At 55.1% G+C, this 21,591-nt stretch overlaps 1 protein-coding gene across 1 annotated transcript in view; it reads right to left on the reverse strand.

Annotated features, from left to right (window-relative positions):
- CASTOR2 (cytosolic arginine sensor for mTORC1 subunit 2) overlaps window positions 1-21,591 on the reverse strand; it is a 61,874-nt gene that overhangs the window by 26,485 nt on the left and 13,798 nt on the right. The gene's annotated exons all lie outside the window — the stretch shown is intronic.

Genomic DNA, 21,591 nt, shown 5'->3' on the forward strand with positions numbered 1-21,591 from the left:
CAGAGCAGGGGACTGGATGAGGGCAGGCACGCCAGGAAGCCCGTGTCTGCTCAGAGCCTCAGAGTCAGTAAGGAGCATGTGAGGATCCCTAAAGGGACTCTGGACTGTGTCCCTTTTGGCCAGGAGGAAGATTCCAGCCACCACCCTTGAATCTCCAAAGGGCTGTTGTGGACCATGGAGTGGAAGCAAGGCTGCTGCTTACAGCTCTGTGAGCTTAGGCAAGTTACTTAACCTCTCTGTGCCTAAGTTTCCTCATGTGTATAATGGGGATAATAGTAGTGTCTACTTCATAGGGTTTCTGTTAAAGAACAAGTGAGTGAATCCCCAGTGTGAACAGTCAGTATAGTGGGTATTTACTCTTTTTGGAGGGCAGATGCAGCTGAAGGGGAGGCCATGGGGAGGCCAGCTGTGTTCCCAGTAAAGAAAAGCCCTAAAGCCAGCTGCACTCACACTGGCAGGCTGGCAGGAAGCAGTGACTTATCCGTTCTCCACGGGGCCGAGCACCAGGTGGGCAGGCTGCAGGGGTGACACTGCCACGATGGGAGGATGGATTCCGCCACCTCCGAGGCTTGGGCAGCACTGACTCTCTGATTGTTTGAAACACGTGGTTCCTACACACTGACCCCAAGCAACAAGCTTTGGCTGAAAAGTCTCCCTTCACCTTCCTGGGAGCCCGGCTCCCACCGGGCAGCCAGTGGAGGGATGATGGCTCATGATGGAAGACACCGGCTCAGCCTGAAATTCCCAGTGAATCTGTGTTGGAGCCAAACCTGCAGCCCTGGGCCTGAGCCCACCTGGTTGTGGCTCCCTCACACGCCGTGCTGCTGAGACCTCAGGAACCTTCAGACATCCGGCCTGTGTGAGCACAGGGATCGTCCAGGTCTGGGGAGCCAGGGAGGTGGCCTGCCACACCGCCAGTGGGTGAGCTTGCATCCCGTCAGCATCCTGGACACCACAGAGACCCCCTTGCGCAGGCAGGCTCAGCAAAGGCTGCCCGTATGTGCACGCAGAGGACCCGGGGCTCTGGGAAGCAGAAGCCAGCTTTGTGGGCCAGACCCTGCCTCCTGCAGGGTCACAATGCCCTGTGTCAGCCAGACCCCATGGAGGTCCCCGACTGTGCGCCACAGACGAAGTCCAGGCCTTTGCAATTAGAGCCTGGCCAGCCAGACTCTAATGTGAGCTCACACTGGACACATGGGACGGACCCCTCCAACAGGACTGAGATAGGCATTCAGCAGGTTCCAGGCACTGTTTACAACCATCCCCATTCCTTCCTTCAAGCAGGGGTTCAAGGTCCGCCAGCCCCTTCTGAATTTCGGCACCTACCTGGAGAGCCAGGGGCGTTTCCCAAAGTGCAGCCCATGCAGTCTGGGAGGAGGGGGGCCCGCTTCTGGGGACCACCACCCTGCCCGGCCCATGCTTTCTGCAGGGAGCACAGAGCCTGGCACAGCACGGGTGAGCCACAGCCGTGCCTCGGGGCTCGCGGGCCGCCCCACGCCTTCAGGGGGCTCGTCTTCCCAAAGGAGGACCAGGCAGATGGCCTGTCAGGCTCCGCTCTCTGCACCAGCCGCAGCACCTTCATCCATTCCTCCGGGGTCTCCTCCAGCTGTATCGCGTTATTCACATTTCATTTCTATGGTCTTCAATGACAAAGGCTGCCGTTTCAAGTTTTAGTTAGAAAAAAAGCCCTGTGTTAGTTCTGTGATGTGAAGGGCAGGCCTGAAGAGGAGTTTCCTTTACTGTTAAGACAAAAAAACCTGCTCATGTCATGGGCGCCCAGGAGAATCAGACAGTGCGGGTAACAGCGTTAGAAAATTCTACAGTGATATCCAGGCAGGACTGCGAAAAGGGGGTGAGTGAGACAGAAGGAATCAGTAGGGTTTAGATAAAGCCCCCAAGATGCAGGCAACAGCCTAAAGCAGTGGCTAGATCACTCAGTCATTCAACAAACAAATTACTAAGTGTCTTGATGTGTCAAGCACAGTTTCAGGTGCTGAGGACACACCTTAAATAGTTGGACAATTAGAGTTTGCATGGGGGGAATAAATAGATAGTGTGTCAGATGGTGGTATGTGCTGCAGAAAATAAAAAAGTGGGGAGGGGCCAGCCCCGTGGCCGAGTGTTGAGTTCCCGTGCTCTGTTTCTGCGGCCCAGAGTTTTGCCAGTTCGAATCCTGGAGGCGGACATGGCACTGCTCATCAAGCCACACTAAGACGACATCTCACATGCCACAACTAGAAGGACCCACAACTAAAAATACACAACTATGTACCAGAGAGCTTTGGCAGAAAAAGGAAAAATAAAATCTTTAAGAAAAAAAAAACTGGGGAAGGGGCAAGGGCTGGCAGAATCAGGGTTTGCAATTTAAAACAGAGCAGGGAGTGGTTCCCAGGAGGAAATGGGGAGCACTTGTTCGATGGGTGCAGAGTTTCAGTTTGAGATGACGAAGTTCTGGAGATGGATGGTGGTGACGGCTGCACAACGTGAATGTACTTAACACCACAGAACTGTGCACTTAAAAATGGTTAAGGGCCAGCCGGTGGCACAGAGGTTAAGTGCACATGTTCCGCTTCAGTGGCCCTGGGGTTTGCTGGTTTGGATGCCGGATGCAGACATGACACCACTTGGCACGCCATGCTGTGGTGGGCATCCCACATATAAAGTGGAGGAAGATGGGCAAGGATGTTAGCTCAGGGCCAGTCTTCCTCAGCAAAAAAAAAAAAAAAAAGAGAGAGAGCGCGCGCGAGAGAGAGGCTTGGCAGCAGTTAGCTCAGGGCTAATCTTCCTCAAAAAACAAAAAAGATCTATTTAAAAAAATAGTTAAGACGGTAAATTTTGTTATGTATATCTGGCACAATAAAAAAAGAAATTGAGCAGGGAAGGGAAGGTCCCCACAGCATCTGGAGGGGGTGGAAGAGCAGGTGTGCAGCTGCCCCAGGGAGGCCAGAGGGAGGGGACAAGCCGGAGAGACAGGCCGCAGGGGCTGAGGGGTGGGGAGGGGGACGAAGGCAACCAACGATGTGAGAGGCAAGGGGGAGGGATGGTGCCCCTCGTGGCCGTTGTGAGCACGGGGCAGGGCTGCCAGACCGGTGAGGGGGCTGTTCCTCTGCTTCAAGGAGGTTGGTGACGGCTGACGGAGCCCTGGACCAGGCTGCTGGCGGTGGGCGTGGTCCCATTCACAGCCAGAAAATAATATTCGACAACTTCGGGGAGGGGAGGTCAGGTCAGTGAGAAACATGAGGTGGAGGCAGGGAACCACCGTCGCCCCCACCAGCTTTCTGGAGGGAGGCAAGCAGGTAGAGGCGGGGACCTGGATCCACACAAGTTACTCCCCTCTGAATCTGGCCGCGATCGACGGAAGCAGTCAGGCTCCAGTCCTCTCCTCCACAGAGACCTGGGCAAGGAGAGGACCTGGGGCTATGGGGCTGCCCCGGCCCCTCGCCAAGGGCCAAAGCAGAAACCACGGAGAGCTGCGGATGGTTCTTTCTTATGCCCGTCCCAGTGGCCTGGGACGGCTGGGCAGGGCAGAAGGCTCACACAGGGCAGGAAACACAGCCTGGGGAAGACCAGCCTCTTGCTTTGTGAACATGTACCCAAGGGCAGAGCACACGGGAGGCGCTGCCTGGTGGGTCCCTTTCTCCCTGGGGTGACTGAGACGAAAAAGGCCCAAGCGTGGATCTTGGCTTTACCACCCACCCGAGATGAGGCAGGAACAGCTTACTGGTCCTCACGTGGCCCCAGGTTCCTCATCTGTGAATGAGGATTGGAAACACCTCCCTTGCCGGGTAGTTCAGGCTTTGAGGAGGCTCAGAGCACACGTGGAAATGCTCGGGACCCCGCCTGAACGTGTGTATGCTCACTGGATGCAGGGAGGTGAGGAGCTGGCCGTCCCCACAGCATTCCCACCAGCGGAGTTCTTGGGCTTTGCAGACAGCACTTCTGCTCGTATGCTCTGCGCTTCTCCAGTGTTAAGTGACTTCTGCCTGATTGTGGCTCTCCCCGTTCCTGGTGGCCCCCAACCCTACCCTTACCAGGAATACAGTTAGTCTCGTGCAGGGGTGGGCGAGCCCAGCCCAGCTCTCCCACATAGGCCGTCCTGTCCCAAGGCACTCCCACATCCACCAGCCATCACCTCCCCGGTGATGAGAATGTCCACTGCCACACGGAGATTATTCACTTCCAGGTCCGTCTTTGTAGCGAGGCATCTGCTCCTGGGAGACGGGCCAAGTATTTCTCATCCAGGCTCCCCATGCCTCCCACAGGGCTCCCACAGGGCTCCACACGGGGTCTGTGCATAATCAGTGGTAACCGAATGAATGGGCAGTCACGTAATGAATTATTCCCATTTCACAGATGGGAAAACTGAAGCCCAGTCAGGTTAAGGCACTTACTGCCTCAGGTCCTGCGTGCCATGCAGTCTCCACAGTGGGGCAGGTGTGGCCTGCAGACAGTCCCTGTGACTCAGCTCTTCCCCTGGGAGCTCTCCGCCCTCGCACATGTGGAACAGGAGACTTGGACAGGAGAATTCATAACAGCTTGTTCTCAGGAATAAAAACCTGACTGCAGCCCCGATGCCCATCACCGGGAGAGGAGGGAATACTGAGAGAATGTCACCCAGCAGTCCAAAGGAAGGATCCACAGTGACCTGCAAAGCTATGAATGAGTCTCAGCAGTGTCACAGTAGATGGAAAAATAAGCCCCCAGATAGTAGGTACAGCACGGTACTCTTGTTACAGAGTTAAAAGCAGGTACAAAAAAAATACGCTTTCAAGACTACGTGCAGTTGCAATCTAACTCCATCACATTTACGTATAATAGAAATGAGGCATGAGACTGTGCCACTGCTCAGATGGAGGGTATTGTCTGGAGTCTACTGCTCTGGCTCTGCACGTGCTGATTACTTTATCAACATGAAATCACTACATAACTGAATAAAGGCAGCCATGCAGGGACAGACGACGGGCGAGTCTAATGAACCTGAGCTGAGGCCCACTGGGACTGCAGGCTTGTCCTGAAGGGGAACCTGCATCAGGAGGCAGTCCAGGCAGCAGGAGAACGGGCCTAGGGGTTGGCAGAAGGGTGTGGAGTACCCAGCCACAGAATGGAGCCAGGGCAGGCCACCAGGCCACAAAAGGGGGCAAGGAAACGCAGCTAAAGAGCCCCCAAGAGGAGGCGGCCAGAAGGGGTCCAGGCGCCAGAATCAGGCAAGAGTCCCAGGATGAATGCGCAGGTCTGGTCCCAGGGATGCGACTTCCTCTCCTCCAGGTCATTCAATCAGCCTTGCGGGTCAGGGATTTGGGGCTCACCTCGACTCCATAGATGTCTCTTCACTCCCCAACTTGTCCCCACAGTCCAGCCGCTTATTCAGCCCTCTGAGGGCAATGCAGGTAATGGGTGAATGCTCTGGAAAGAGCATGGTCTGCTCAGGGGCCTGGGCTATGGCTTCAGCCCCATGGCCTGAGACATTTACAAGTCCCTGGGCCTGCCTTCCTACTCCTAGTGGGGCATGACCCCACTGGCCACGGAGCCAGGGTAAGAGGTTGCATCCCTCTCCAGGTCAGAGCACCAGGCACATGCAGGCGCCCAAACAGCATCAGTCGCTTTCCTTCCTCTCAGTGTGGATCACGGCCCTGGTTTTCTCCTGACATGAGTGGAAGCTTATTTGACTTGCCCTGGTCCTCAGACTGCAGTGAAGACACCCAGACACACAACCTCCTACTCTCCCAAGGATGCAAACAGCTGTTTGTCAGCGCACTGGAAACAATAATCAAAGTCCTTGACCCTAAAGCAATCATTGTCCTTACCCCTGCGCCTCCCAGTCCCTGACACTATTAATTGGGAATCAGCAGTGGCTAGAGAGCTCACTATTACAGGACTTTGGAGCCAAGCTGGGGGATGGCCTGGAGCTGTTGTCCTGTTGCCTGGCAACTCTGAGTGCCCCGGCTCCTGGGTCAACTGGGTGCCTCTCTTATCTATGCGGCCACTCCAATTCTGCCCTGTCTGCTGTTGGCTCTGGGGCAGGGTGTCCTGGGCGACCCCCTTGGCTGACCCCATCCTTAGATGACCCCTATCCAGTACCATCCTCCTCGGCAATGACCTCCAGCTGGGAGATCCCCCCAGGGCCTGGCTCCTGCCCAGCCTCCCCACCCTGGGTCAGCTGAACCCTCCCCTCCCCCGCCTCCCCGACATACGGCTCGCTCTGCACCCTGACCTACACCTCCAGTTTCCTAAGATTTAGGCCAACCAGTGAGGGCCCCCTCTCAATGTCTCAGTGTTTTCATCTATCTTATCCTTTCTCTCTGGCCTCAGAAAAACAATACAGCTGAGGCAGCCTTGTTTCTCTTTCTGCATTCCCACAGGCACCTCGCTCCCAGCTCTCAGGAGCCTGGCTCATACTTGGCTTCCCCATCTTAGTGACAAACAGGTTCAAGTTTCCTCCATCCTAAAAAAAACATCTCCCTCCTCTCCTCTCCTCAGGCCATCACCCCCTTCCCTCCCCTCCACCACCAAACAGGCCTCCAGCCTGTCACCACCAGCCCTCCAGACACTGCCTTGCCTCCACCCTCCACTGGAGCCTGCTCAGCTCACCAATGACCTCCACCAACCACGCTGGATGACAGCCTCTTCCTTCACGCCCTTCTGTCCTTGACCTATTGGCTGGATTTCACATGCTGGCCAATGCGTTCCCCTGGACTCTGGAATCTACCACATGGCCTCCTCCATCTTCCGATATCAACACTCTTCTTTTGTTTCCTGTAGTGACTTCTCCTCCCCAATATAGATGGCTCTCAAGGGGGTCTCACATTACACACTCCCCCCAATTCTCTCACTCCCCGGGTTCCAGCCACTGGGGCCCTGACTTTCTCTCCCAAGCTTCAGACCTGCACTTCTCTGCCTACACTGGCCGGAACTGTCTTGGATTCATTTCTCACATCCACCCTCTGGGAGAGGAACTGTTGATCACCATTTCACAGATGAGGAAGCTGAGGACAGCAAACTGTCAGATAACCAAGACTGCAACATGTGCCCTCATCCTGATGGGATGAAATCTAATTGCTCTAAAAACCCACTGCTGTTCCCCCTGGGCTTGGCCAACAGCCAACCACCAGGGCAGAGCCAAGGCCTGGGACTGCCCCTACCCTGGGGCCGAGAGGCTGAGTCATCTCAGAGAACATTCTCATTTTCAATTGCTGCGGCCGGCCGCCTGTTATGGAGGGCCCGCTGACACTGGAAACTCGATCTGTTTACTCTCAGATTCCTAACCCAGCAGAGCGAGGCCCTCACATGGGCCTCTCCTCAGTCATCCAGGGGATGAGCCCCGGCCAGTCAGAGCCCTGTTCTGGCAATGGACTTTAAACCAGGAGGGGGAGGGGGGCCATTTCCAGGTAGACTTGTCTAGCAAACCCACTGCGAAATTTCAGATTTATGAACCAGATAAACCAGCAGAGGGAAGAGAACTGCAAGGGTTTGTTTATTTGTGGAACAGTTTACCACAGGTTTACCATTGAAGCCACAAAGGGGGCACTTTCCTGGAATCACCCAGACTGGGAGGCGGGGTACAGGGAGGCTGGAAGCAAGCTGCAAAGGCCCCTGTGTGCTGCCTCCTTCAGTATGGAATCCTAGACAGATGGTGCCCCAGCCGCTGTTTGCATACTCCCATGGAGAGGGAGCTCACTCCTTTTTGAGGCAATTCTTTCCATTCTGGGGTAGCTAATTTCTAGAAAGCTCTGTCTACATGCCCTCCTTTTAACGGACACTGTCTAGCCTTAATTCTGCCCATGGATGTTCAGTCCAGCTGGGAAAATGACAGGGAAGTAGCCCAGTAGGACCATCACCTCTTCCCACAGTGGGAACAGCTTACAGGCAGAAACTGGGCATAAATCCCAGCTCTTTACTGCTTAAAGCCGGTTCTCAACCTCGGCTGCATATTGAACTCACCTGGTGAGCTCTCAAAAGTACTCAGTGGGCCCACAGCTAAAGTTGGAAAACCAGAGGCAGGGTGGGCAGCCTGCCTCGCCAGATGCCTGGGGCCTTCTTGGCCAGGAGAGGCCACTGGCAAGCTGCCTAAGCAGGGGCTTCAGCATGGTAAATCTGCTGCCACCTCCTGGCGGCCCACCCTGGGTGAGCGCCTACCTGCAGGGCAGTGTTCACTTAAGGAGCCTCTGCTTGCCCCTCCTGGGGCTGCCCCTGGCCTGCTCTGCTGTCTTCATGTCTGCAGACCCAAGGCCACTGTGGGGACGGCAGTTCTGGGGCCTCTGAGATAGAGGGAGATGCCCCTCACTGCTGTCCACATTTACTCCACTTCTGTGACCATGAGACCAAGCCTGGGGCCCTCAGCACCATGTTACACAATGGAGGTGACCACCCACTGGCTGCGGCAAGGAGGAAGGCAACACCAAGAATGCCTGCTAGACCTCTTGCAGCCAGCTGCTTCCTAAGTCCTTCCCAAGGAGGCTGTTGGCACCAAGGGTGGCGTGATGACCTGGGCACAAGCAACGCCCCTTCACCACGACAGGAGCAGGGAAATGGCTAGGGAGACCAACCATCTTGGTCTGCCTGGCACTGTTCCAGTTTGAGCACCAGAAATGCTTCAAAAGTAAACAGAATCACATGGAGGGAACAGAAGTCGGGAGAGCGAGCAGGAGAGGGGAGTAGTGACTGGAAGGTGGGAGTGGGGAGACTTCTGGAATCCCGGGAACCTCTTCTTCCGAGTCTTGCCTGGGCGCTGGTTCCCAGGTGTGGGCAGTCATGGGAACTCAGCGAGCCACACATGTATGATCGTGCACACCCCACGCGGCTGCCACTTCACTATCAGGGGAGAAAAGACCCAGGGGCTGGGCAGTGGAGGGGAAGGTACAAGTTCTTGCCTTTCTTCCTCCTCCGTGGGTCTTCTCTGTGCCACAATCGAGCAGACAGGTGGGCTGGTCTGCTTGGAGGTGACCATGTGGCTCACGCCCCAGGGTGGGCCTCAAGGGTCCCCAGAACAAGGGTTTGAGGGGGCAGAGGCGGTGAGGAGGTGATGTGAAGATGGAGGAGGAGAGAGGGTTCTAAAACATCCTGTGGCGACAGCCGCCTCCCCGGGCCAGTACTGAGCAGCTGCTCCAGAATGACACTCGTGGTTTTAGGTGAGAAATGCTTTTACTAAGATCAATCTGGGCTTAGATGGTAATTTCCTATAGACAAGGTTTTTTTTTATAACCAAAACTTTTTTTAACTGTGACATAATTTACTGTAACAAAACACACAGATTTTAGGTGTACAGTTAGATGAATTTTGACAAATTTAACCACCGCCCCATTTAACTGCCACCCCAATCAAAATACTGAGCATTCCCATCATGGCAGAAAGCCTCCCCTGTCCCTTTCCTGTCGGTCCCTCTGACCATCGAGAGCCACCCCTGCTGCAGCTTCCAGCAGCACAGATCCAGCCCGCCTCATGTGCCAGAGCCATGAAGTCACACAGCGTGTGCTGCTTTGCGTCGGGCTTCTTTTGTTCAGTGTATTGTTTTTGAGATTAATCCATCTTATTTTATGTAGTTTGTAGTTGTCTTTATTGCTGACTATGTATTATGCTTATATATATTGATAATGTAGTAGAACATATTTTTAGGGGTCAGCCCCGTGGCCAAGTGGTTAAGGTCGCACGCTCCGCTTCGGTGGCCTGGCGTTTACCAGTTCAGATCCTGGATGTGGACCTATGCACCGCTCATCAAGACATGCTGCAGTAGCACCCCACAAAGAACTACAAGGACTTACAACTAGGATATACTAACTGTATATGCACTGGGGCTTTGAGGAGGGAAAAAAAAGAGGAAGATTGGCAATAAATGTTAGCTCAGGGAGAATCTTCCTCACCAAAAAGCATTAAAAAAAAGAATATATTTTTATTTATCCTTTGTCTTGCTGATGACATTTGGTTGTTTCCAGTTTTTGGCTATTATGAATAAAGGTGCTATGAACATCCTCATTAAAAAAAAATCCGACTGGCTTCGTATGCCCCAAATTCCCATAATTTCACAAAAGAAACTCAAGCTCGCCCCACAGAACTCCTTTGCACACCTGGGCCCATCAAGCCTACACACGAGCCCTGCCCTCTCCAGTGGGTGGGTTCTGCGGCTGGTGTTTGAGCACCCTATGCAGAGGCTGAGATGGGGAAGGGACCCAAGAACAAGCACACAAAGCATTATCAAAGTTTGACTGAGGTAAGGGCTAAATCAAGGAACGGTTTAGATAGGGAGCAGCATGGGCATCCTTTAGATGGGATGCCCAGGCAGGCTGGGGAGGGACGTGGGGTACCCAGGATGGGCCCAGGGAGGGATGTGGGGTGCCCAGGATGGGCTTGGGGAGGGATGTCGGGTGCCTGGGATGGGCCCAGGGAGGGATGTGGGGCGCCGAGGACAGGTTCAGGGAGGGATGTGGGGTGCCCAGGCAGGCTGGGGAGGGATGTAGGGTACCCAGGATGGGCCCAGGGAGGGATGTGGGGTGCCCAGGACGGGCTTGGGGAGGGATGTGGTGTGCCCAGGACAGGCTCAGGGAGGGATGTGGGGTGCTGGCTCAGGAAGGAATGTGGGGTGCTGAGGATGGGCTCAGGGAGGGATATGGAGTGCCCAGGGCTGGCTCGGGGAGGGATGTGGGGTGCCTGGGCTGGCTCAGGGAGGGATGTGGGGTGCCCAGGATGGGCTCGGGGAGGGATGTGTGGTACACAGGATGGGCTGGGGGAAGGATGTGTAAGCTGAGGCCTGGAGAATGAGATCCAGGCAAGAGAAGTACCACACACAAGAGACCCCTGAAGGAGAGAGCCCCTAACTCAAGGAAGAGAAACATTGTCCAGGGGTGTGGCTGAGTTGCCTACAGACATGGAAGAAACGTCAAATATGTTCTATACTTTGTAATACAACACTGAGTGGAAGAAAGCCAGCCCCAGAAAACGACACACAGCCACATACCCTTGTTATACATATTCACGGGACAAAACTGTTCTTAAAATTAGTGAAGTGAAGGATAACCATGGGTGAACGGCAGTTACCACCAATGTCACGGCCGCAGTAGGGGGTTCTGTTCTTCAAACAGTAAACAAACGTAAAGTAAAAGCAGGATCAATAAGTATGTCACGAACCAAGGATGATGAGTAATCAAATTCTGTGCACCTGAGGTCTACTAAAAAAAAAAAAAAGGCTTTGAAATGTTTGTGGGTGGGCGACAACAGCTCAGGTCTGTTTTAGGCAGCTCCCTTTGGCTGCATGGAGGAGAGCTGTTCCTGCCTCTCACACAGGATCGTGCTGCTCCATCACTGCACACCCCTCTCTGCTCCTGCTTGGATCCCGTCTTCTCTCAGGTAGGGGGAGCAGGGCTCAGGCTCCATCCATTGCAGCCCACAGGGGGGACCCCAAGGGATGCTGGGATGCACGACCCAGAAACTAAAGCCCATGAGTTTGACCATGTCAGACCAGCACTGAGGCAGCCCCAGCCCCTGTGCGCCTTCAGGTGGGAGCCTGGAAGGATGGTCAGGAGTGCCAGGGGGAGGTATGCCCAGATGTCACTGTCATCACCAAGTCAGCAGGATCTGCCCAAGCCCCCTCAAGATGGGGAGTAGGACACAGACATGCTGGTGCTTCTGCAAGGGTCCCAGGGACAGGAAACACAGCGGGTGGGAGGGGGCGTGGTAGGAGGACCTCAATCAAGGAAGAGCTTGGCAATGTCTAGAACAGGGGTTACAGCTCAAAGGCCTGCAAGGGGCAGGCAGCTGAGATACTCAGGTGACGGAACCAGGAGTCAGATATCCTTTGCATATTAAACTCCCAGGAATGTTCTTCACTTGCACCAAAAACACGAGGCTTTTCAGGCTATTTTTCTTCCTTGCACTTTTGGGAAAGAATATTAAGGACATATTTCTTCTGTACCCAAGAAACAGGCCAGTAACAGTGTGATGACAAATGGGCCTGGTACCTGATCTCAGTGGGGGGTTGACAGCGGGGAGTGGAAGGGACTGAGGCTTTCCTAGTGGTGAGGGCTCCCTTCTGGCTGAAAGAGGGAAGACGCGGCTCTGATAAACTGTTACCATGTGGGCCCTGGGTTGCAAGATCTTCCAATTTTTCAGGAAAAGATGGAAATTCAGATTTTTGTGATCTCTCCCAATGTTGAAACACTAGTGTAATTTTTAAAAACACACTGGGTGCACCAAAGAAAACATGTCTGGCCTTATAATGCTTCGTTTTCCCTTCCCAGACCCCCAAAAAAACCCCAAGTTGTCTTGGGTTTTAGCGGCAGACAATTTCCTGGACGGCAAGGGGTGTCTGCGTGTGACCACTCGTGGGGAACCCTGAGGGGGCTGGGGTTAAGGGCCCGCAGGACTCCTCTGAGCTCCTGGGCTGCCTCTGACGTGGGGTCAGGAGTAGGGTAAGCAAAATGTAAACCAGATAAAACAACGTGGCCTGCGACCATCGGCCAGCCCAGGACACTCACCTGGGAGTCTCAGCAGCTCACTGCTCCACCTGGGCTGCAGCCTGACTCCTGCAATTCCCTGGCACCCGAGTCCAAGCCTGGGCAACAGCACCTCCGGCCTGGCCCCTTCAGCCCTGCCCAGGATGTCGGGCTGGCCCTGTCACCCTCCTGGAAGAGCCTTCAGCTGGGAGTCAGGAAGGAACATGAGCCTTAACTCTCAGTCTCACTGCCTGCAAGCTGAGTGACTCTGGGCATTTCCTGTACCTCCCTGTGCTTTGGGCTGGCACCTTGTCACTCTCCAAAGCAGGAACACATGGCTTGCTGTGGTAGAATTGTGGCTCCAGCTTGGTCAAGCCACTGCCCTGTCCACCACGGTTCCATGGGCCCGGGGCTGTGCTTGCTGGGGATGCAAACGGGACAATGTGTTTACACAAGGGGGGATGGAGCGCTGAAATCCCAGAGCGGAGCCAATTCCTGCCAGCCCTGCCAGCACCGGCCCAACCACACCACACCATACCATACTCAACCACTTCGTCTAGGAGCCCACTGGGTACACCCAGCAGAGGTCCGCAAGGGACGGCGAACACGTCCAGGTATGAGCCTATTCCACCCAGCACTGACTCAGGACAGACAGTGCCACAATGAGCCAAGCATTCTCCCTCCCTGTGCCCAAACAAACCTTCCAGAACAGTGCTGTCCAGGATTGCTTCCTGGAATGATGGAAATGGTCTACACCACATTGTCCAGTTGGGTAGCCACTAGCCACACGTGGCTATTGAGCGCTTTGAAATGTGGCTAGTGTGGCTAAAATACTGAATTTTTTATTTGATTTGATCTTAATTAAGTTTAAACAGCCACATGTGGCTAAAGGCTACCAACTTGGGCAGCACAGTCCTAGAACTTTTCGATACATCACTCACTCAAACACCAGCAGCCTCTGCAGAAACAAAGCCCATGTCCCCTCCCCAGCCTGAGTTCCAGGTCCCGCCGCCGCCCCCCCCCTTCTGCTGTGGTTAACCCCCAAGCCACTGGCCCTGGAGCCATTCCAGGCTCAGATTCCACCTCGGGCACCATGATGTCGGGACTATCACCGAGGTCCTCAAGACTGAACGACCAGCTGCTGGCATGAGGCAGGGTCTGAGCGTGATGCCCACATCACCGCTACTTTTCTCCAGGAAAGGTTCCCTTGTTGTTTGCTTAACTGGTGGGAGGAAATGTCTGGCATTGACACTGAGCACTTTTAATGAGCTCAACCTCAAGACAGGAAGAAGGGGCAGGAAAAAACCTCTGAGAACCTGACCTACAGGCCTCTCGTCACCCTCCCCTTAGCAAGATGGGCACACTGAGGCCCGGGATACAGTCTCGTCAGAGGGAGGAAGAGGGCCGAACAAGCCCAGAGCCTGGGCTCTTGCCACCCATCTTCACTCTCAGGACCCAGGCGGGCCGGAGTGGCATGGGGACACAGAGAACAAGGACAGCTCCTTACCTTTTCTGAGTCAGCCAGGACCGCCAGAACAAAAGACCAAACACTGAGGGGCTAACAACATAAATTTATTTTCTCACAGTTCTGGAGGCTGGAAGTAGATGAAGGTGCTGGCAGGGTTTCTGGAGAGGCCTCTCTTCCTGGCTCGCAGACGGCTGTCTTCTCGCCATGTCCTCGCATGGCCTTCCTTCTGTGCACACGCACAGAGAAAGTGAGCGAGCTCTCTGGTGTCTCTTCTCTAAGGACACTAATCCTAGGGGAGCAGGGCCCCACCCTTGACTTCATTTAACCTGAATTACCTCCTAAAGACCCGACCTCCAAACACAGTCCCATGGGGGTTAGGGCTGCAGCATATGAGTTTGGGGGGACACAAACATCTGGTCCATAGCACCCTTAAAGATGTCGAAGGCTACTTAGAAGAGACACTTGTGAAGCAACTAGATGAAAGGCCAGAGATGACAGATAAAGGGCTGAAACGAATATAGGACCCTGAAAAACTATACGGAATGGTTCCCAAGCTGAAGGAAAGGAGAGGAAGCATGAACAGCCATGCCCAAGGCTGACAAGAGCAGGAGGTAGAGGGCTGGGAAAGGTTTCCAAAAGGGGACCCCTTCTATGGCACCCCTGTGCTGGGCCCCTAAGGCCAGCAAGGACAAGAGAGAAGGCAGCGCTTTCCAGGGGAGGGCCCCGCACAGACGGCGTGGAGCGGGAAAATGTGTGGTTGGTGAGGGGTAAGGAGCCGGGTCCATGCCCCCAACTCCCTTCTCCACCTCAGCTACTGCAGGTCCATTTCCACAGCCATCCTGACACAACTGTCAGTGACCACCACCCACAGGGCCCACGTGCTGGGCCTGGGAACAGCCTGAGCTGACCAGCAGCCTGGCTCCCCAGGGCCTGTCTGCACCCTGGGGATCGGTGTGACCTCTGTGTACCCCAGCAAGTCCTTTCCTTTGGGGACTCAGGTCCCAATCCATGAAATAAAAGAGGTAAACTCAAGATGTCGGGCTCGGTCCAGCCCAGAGTGGCCGAGAACTAGGTGTTCATGTGCTGTCCTTCTCCACCAAAGGGCAGGGTGGACCCAAGTGGTGCCATCCCAGACCTCAGGGCTGGTGCAGGAGAGGGGGTAAGTGATCACTTTGTCCCCAGCCTCCAGCCCTGCACCCCCTGCCCTGTGGCAGGGAAGCTGTGGGTCTGCTGTCCTCAGAGTGACCTGGTTCCCCTGGCTTCTGCTGGCTCCGTCGGGCTCCCCAGGCTCCCCCAGGCTCCCCAGCTCCCCCCAGCTCCCCAGGGTGCCCTCAGCTTCCCAGGCTCTCCCCAGTTCCCCAGGCTCCCCTGGATCCCCCAGGCTCCCCCAGATCCCCCAGGTTCCCCAGGCTGCCCCCAGCTCCCCAGGCTCCCCCTGCTCCCTAGGCTCCCCAGGATACCCCAGGCTCCCCCTGGATCCCCTAGGCTCCCCCTGCTCCCAAGGCTCCCCAGGCTCCCCCAGATCCCCCCAGCTCCCCCAGGCTCCCCTTGCTCCCTAGGCTCCCTCTGGCTCCCCCCACTCCCCAGTCTCCCCCAGGTTCTCCCCAGCTCCCCCAGGCTCCCCCTGCTCCCTAGGCTCCCTCTGGTTCCCCCCACTCCCCAGTCTCCCCCAGCTCCCCCTGACTCCTCAGGCTCCCCTGGATTCCCCAGCTCCCCCCCCCCCACCCCGCTCCCCTGGCTCCCCAGGCCAGGGCGGGCTTGGCCAGAAGCAGGCCTTTGCTTATTAACTAGATGTGGTCACAGCCCCCGCTCCTTCCAGTGTTCAGGCACCTGGCCTGGGATTCAAGCCATGGGCGAAACAGGCTGCGAAGTCCCAGCCAGGGCCACCCTGTTGCCCTGCGCTCTCGGCTGATGGTGGCACCAACTGCCTGGAGGCAAGACTGGGGCCTCAAATCTACAGACATAGACGGCCACGGCCGGTCCAGCTCCTCACGACCCACCTCCACCAGCAGCTCCCGGAGGACCTGGCAGTTTGTTTACACCTGTCATCACCTGGCTGAGCTGCCCAGAGCAGCTTGGTGATGGTCCAGTGCTGAGCGGTCCTGCCTTCAGTGAGGAGGTCCAGGCCCCGAGAGCCTTCCATGGGCTTTGGGCCAAATCCTTCACTTTTATTAAAACTCCCCCTTGGCTGTGGCCAAGATCCCCGGGGCCATGTCCGCTGTTGCCAAAGGCATCGAGACAGACAAAGGAAGGGAGACAGTGGGGTTAGGAAAAAGAGAAAGCAATCAGAACATAACAACTTAAAAACGCAATGCTGATTAGCTGCCCGTCAGTGTCAGCACCCCATTTGGCAGATGAAGAAACTGAGGCTCGGAGAAGTCGACACCCTGCCAAAGGCTGGGGGCTGGTAAGTGGACAGAATGTGCTGCCTGTGACTGGGAACGGGAGACAGGTCAGCAAGGCCTCTGTGGTACCAGAGTCCTGTGCCCACACAGGAGGTGGGTATCCTCCAGGGCCATCATCTTCGGCAGCAGGAGAAGCCTCTTCCAGAGCCCTCCGCGGTCACAGGGGCTGGAAGGTGTTTTTATGGGGTCTGGTATACCTTATCTCTGGGACAGCTGTGAACTCCACTCCCTGGCTGGCCTGCAGGCCCTGGGGAGGGTGCTCCTCAGGCCCAGCTGGTCCCCAAGCCTCGACCCTCGCAATCAGCTAAGCTCAGCAGGAGGGTGGGAAGGAGGGGTGCTGGGACCTGGGACCTGGGACAGTGTCCAACATTCGTGGAGGAGAGAGAGCTCTGGACATGGGAGGGGGCAGCCGCTGGGGACCCGGCTTCAAGGGCTGGGCACACTGGCGATGGATAAGTACAGGCCTGGCTACCTGGGCCTCAGGGTGTGGCAGACAGCTGCCTCCACCTGCAGATGGGGGGACGGAGGGGGAGCTGGCCACAGAAATGAGCAAATATTGGATACAAGAGCAAATAAAGTCAGGGCTTCAGCCATGGTGGGCCGACCACAGCCTGGGTGCTCTGGAGGTGGAAGACCCCTAAGACCCTTGCAGCCCACCGGGGCCCTGCCAGCTGGCTGGGGAGCTAAGATGAATGGTGACAAAGAGCCCCAAACAAGAAGACAACCAAATGCCTCAGGGCCCGTACGCATGTGCACAAACACACACACAGCCCTAGAATGGGAGGGGACATAAAGGGGGTCCTCTCACCGACCAGGCTGTCTGAGGACACGCTGGCTGGTGGGGCTGTGGGAAGCAGGCCCGAGACACCCCAACGGGAGTGGAAACTGGAACTCTCCTCTGGAGGCCCCAGGTGAGGACTTTTCCTGACACACACATGCTCTGACCCGGAGTTCCGCTTTTAGGCATTCCCCCACAAACATATTCCCACGCATGCAAAATGAGGTCTGTGTGCCAAGTTACATACTACAGCATTAATTGTAAACCACAGCAACAACAACAAAGGTTGGGGACAAATGTCTAGCAGTGGGAGACAGATTAGGGATATATGATGGTCACCTGTTCCATGGCAAACTGTGCAGCAGTTAAAATGAAGGACACAAATCAGCGCTAAGAACGAATGTCAGCTGAAAAGGCCACGAACAGTAGGCATGGCTTAACACCAATTTACGTAAAAAAAAATGCATCCTGGCATATACAGGTTCCCCCCACTATCCAAAACTAGAGCAATCCTATGAAACCTCTTGTAAGCCAAAATGGGAAGAAGCAACTACCATTCATACATGTGGGAAAAATTTTAAGTGTTCCCAGACCCCAGAAACCCAACCAAAATGAATGGAGACAAAGCACAGCCGCTCAGAGATGCAGTTCGGAGCTCAGCCGCCCCAGGCGGTCCCAGACAGGGCCCGGCGGCGCCCCCTTGCTGCCCACGGCACATGCTGCCTCTCCAAGAGCTTGCTGCAAAAGGAACACTGAATGCTCTTTTTGCTTTTTTTTTGTAAAAGTGAAAATCCTCTTCAGATTTCTTTCAGTTAGCAAAAGCAGGTACTAACGTAGGTCTTTCCTAAAAGCGAAGTGGTGTAAAGTGAACTTTTGGATATCAGGGGATACCTGTATATACAAGGACAGGAAATGTCACTAAGAGTACGCCCCAATCTCATCATCTCTGGGGGTGGGAACTGGGTGGCTGAGGAGCAGGGGTGGGAGGGAGCTTTTCCTGGGCACCTTTGCGTATCTTTGGAATTCTAATAAATTGTGAATTTATTATCCACCCAAAAATTTAAAATGAGAAAAAACAAAACAAAGAGGCAAGGAGGCCCTCCTGTGGGAGACAGCAGGACTGGGTGGACTGCAAAAGTAAGAGTGGGGTGTGAGTGGGGTGTGCAGAGAAGGTGCAGGAAGGAGGGGTGTCAGGGGCATGGTATCAGGAGCCAGACAGTCCTGGGGTCAAACCCCAGCCCTGTGGTTTACCCGCACTGTGACCCTGGCAGTCACCTCTCCTCCTTCCTGTCCAGGGCAGGGGACATCCCAGCCATAGCCTGATGCCAGGAGAACGGAGGAGAATCAGAGGAGGACAAGGCTCCCTCTCCCACCCATCTGCAACCCTCTATTGGGGGGCGGGGGGCTTGGGGTTCTGACCCTGACCCATCTGACAGGCCAGGTGACCTCTCATCCTAAAGCTGACCCTGGTGCTCTGCCTTCTCTCCAGGCAGGGCTCCCAGAAGAAGCTGCCGGAAGCTGCTGGGTCACCCCCCTGGAAGCCGGGGCCCTGAAGGGGTGGGAAAGCAATGGTGGGGGAGGTTTCCCAAGATCTCCAGACTCAATGGGAAGACAAATGGCCCCCACAAGCCTTGCTGAGACCGGGCCCGCACTCAGCCCCTCAGCTTAAGGACTAGAGCACAAGGCCAGTGGGAGAGGCACCAAATCACAGCCTGCCAGGAGGGAAATGAGCATCTCCCTGAGCCCCAGACCATCCGGGGGCACCTGAGGGTTATGGAGTCTTGCAGATGCTCAGGGAAGCCTCACTGGTGACGGCTGATGCCTGCTCAGCATCTCCTAGATGCCGGGCACTAGCCACACCTGAGCACATGAGATCCCCACAATACCCAGGGGCTCAGCAGCACCGCCCCCATTTTCCAATTAAGAAAACTGAGACTTAGTGAACCAAAGCGAAATAACTCTCCAAAGGTGGTATTATAGACCAGCTGTCTGTGTACCCCCCAAATTCACATGCTGAAGTCCTAAGGCCCAACATGATGGTATCTGGAGGTGGGGCCTTTAGGAAGTGATTAGGTTTAGATGAGGTCATGAGGGTGGGCCCCCCATGGTGGGATTAGTGCCTTTATAAGAGGAACAGAGAGACATCTCATTTGCTTTCTCTCTCTGTGTGCACGCACCAAGGAAAGATGAGGTGAGGACCAGGGAGAAGGCAGCCATCTGCAAGCCAGGAAGAGAGCCCTCACCAGGATGTGAACCAGTCAGCACCTTGATCTTGGACTTTCCAGCCTCCAGAACTGTGAGAAAAAAATTTGTTGTTTAAGCCGCCCAATCTGTGGCATTTGTTATTGCAGCCCAAGCAGATAAGACAGGTGGCACAGTGAGGATTCAAACTCATAACTGTCAAAACTCCAGGATATATGCTCTTTCTCACTGACAATCCTCTCCACAGTGACTAGCACCACCCCTACCCCCGACTTTCTTCTCATTCTCGCTAGCCTAGATTTGTTGTGGTGGTTGTTCAGTATGCATTTTATTGTATTAAAATATACATAATATAAAATTACCATCTTAACCACTTTTTTTAAGGCTTTTTGGTGAGGAAAATTGGCCCTGAGCTAACCTCTGTTCCCAATCTTCCTCTTTTTTTGTTTTTTCCTTCCCCAAAGCCCCAGTACATAGTTATATTCCTTAGTTGTAAGTTCTTCTAATTCTTCTATGTGGGATACTGCCTCAGCAAGGCCTGACGAGCGATACATAGGTCTGCACCCAGGATCTGAACTGACGAACCCCAGGCCGCTGATGCAGAATGCACAAACTTAACCACTTGGCCATGGGGCCAGCTCCATCTTAATCGCTTTTAAGTGTACAGTTCAGTGGCAGTAAATATATTCACACTGTTGTGCAGCCATCACCACCATCCCTCCCCATAACTCTTTTCATCTGAGGCTCTATACCTATGAAACAGTAACTCCCCCTTCTCCCCTGCCCCCAGCCCCTGACACCCACCATGCTACTTTCTGTCTCTGTAAATCTCATTATTCTAAGTACCTTACATAAGTGGAATCATATAGTATTTGTCTTTCTGTACCCTATCTCACTTAGCATAATCTCCTCAACGTTCATCCACCTTGTAGCATGTGTCAGAATTTCCTTCCTATTTCGGGCTGAATAATATTCCATTGTATGTACAGGCCACATTTTGCTTAGCCATGCATCCGTCAATGGACACTGGGTCGCTTCCATGCTTTAGCTATTGGAATAATGCTGCTATGAACGTGGGTGTACAAATATCTGTTGGAGACCCTGCTTTCAATTGCTTCAGACACGTACCCAGAAGTGGGATTCCACTAGCCTAGAGCTTCCACACTCTATTCTCTCTCACTCCCTTTTCCACGGGGCTACTTCTCCGGGCCCTTCCCCCAGCTGTCCTCTTCCTTGCCTGCCCTCCCCTCCCCTATGACCCTTCTCTGGCCCTGGGATTAGGCCAGCAACCAGATCCCGACCAAGGAACCTGGACAGAGCCCTTGGGCTCCAGTGGCCAGCCAGCCCTCCCTCATGACAGGGCCACCCTCCCCAGCCCCGACGCTGCTCCAGCACACCATGAGCCACATGGGCCGGGCCTGCGTGCTTTTGCCCTTCTTCTTGGAAGTCCGTTCTCCACCTTAATGCTTCAAGCCTGGCTTAAGGCCGTCTCTCCTGGAAGCCCTCCTCAACTCGCACGGACACAACAGTACCTCCTGTTGTGTACCTTGAGCTCCTCTGTGCCTTGAGGACTTTCCTCTCACCAGACAACAGCGTGAGCAAGAGCTATAGGGCTGTCTCCTCACCGTGCCATCCATGAGTCCAGGGTCAGGGTCGGAGTCCTCATGGCACCAGCACTCAGCGCCAGGTGGGTGTCAGGACACACTCGTCAACTGGTGGAGAAGGGAGCCTCGAGAGCCGAGGGCCCAGGCCAGGTGTGAGGAAACCAGACAGCCAGAGAGAACCTTCTCCACCGTGCAGCCTCTGCCTCCTCCAGGCCCCGTCCAAGGTGCCCGATTCCCCCTCGGGGTGACAGCCAAGCCCTCGGGAGGCTGGAGGCACAGGCCCCCCAGCCCACACGCTCACCTGAACTGCTCCCTCAGGGCCCCTCCTTGACGGGCCCCTGCCCTTGCTGGGAGAGGGGAGGAGGCTGCAGAGGAGACCTGTCCTTGCAGACAGACACGTGTGTGCAGGCTGGGGGCGACATAAGACCCTTCATTCTGCAGGAAGAATCAGGGGCCCTAGCCTTTGAGAGCAACGCTCCTCGGGGCATTACACAGGGCAATTTTCCGGTCGCTGGATTTTTCACCAGACATTTGAGCAGCACAACCAGTGTACAACATGCGGCGTAGGGGACACTGAGGAATCTCACCACTCTCACTATGCCGGGCCTCCGGACCAGGCACGGTCTCCGCACTTCATCTGTCAACCTCACTGACTCCTTGGCACGGCCCTGGGACACAGCTGCCATCGCCCTCTCCGTTTCCCAGCAGAAACTGA

This window comes from Equus przewalskii, chromosome 12 (assembly GCF_037783145.1).
Source record: "Equus przewalskii isolate Varuska chromosome 12, EquPr2, whole genome shotgun sequence".
Lineage (NCBI taxonomy): Eukaryota > Metazoa > Chordata > Mammalia > Perissodactyla > Equidae > Equus > Equus przewalskii.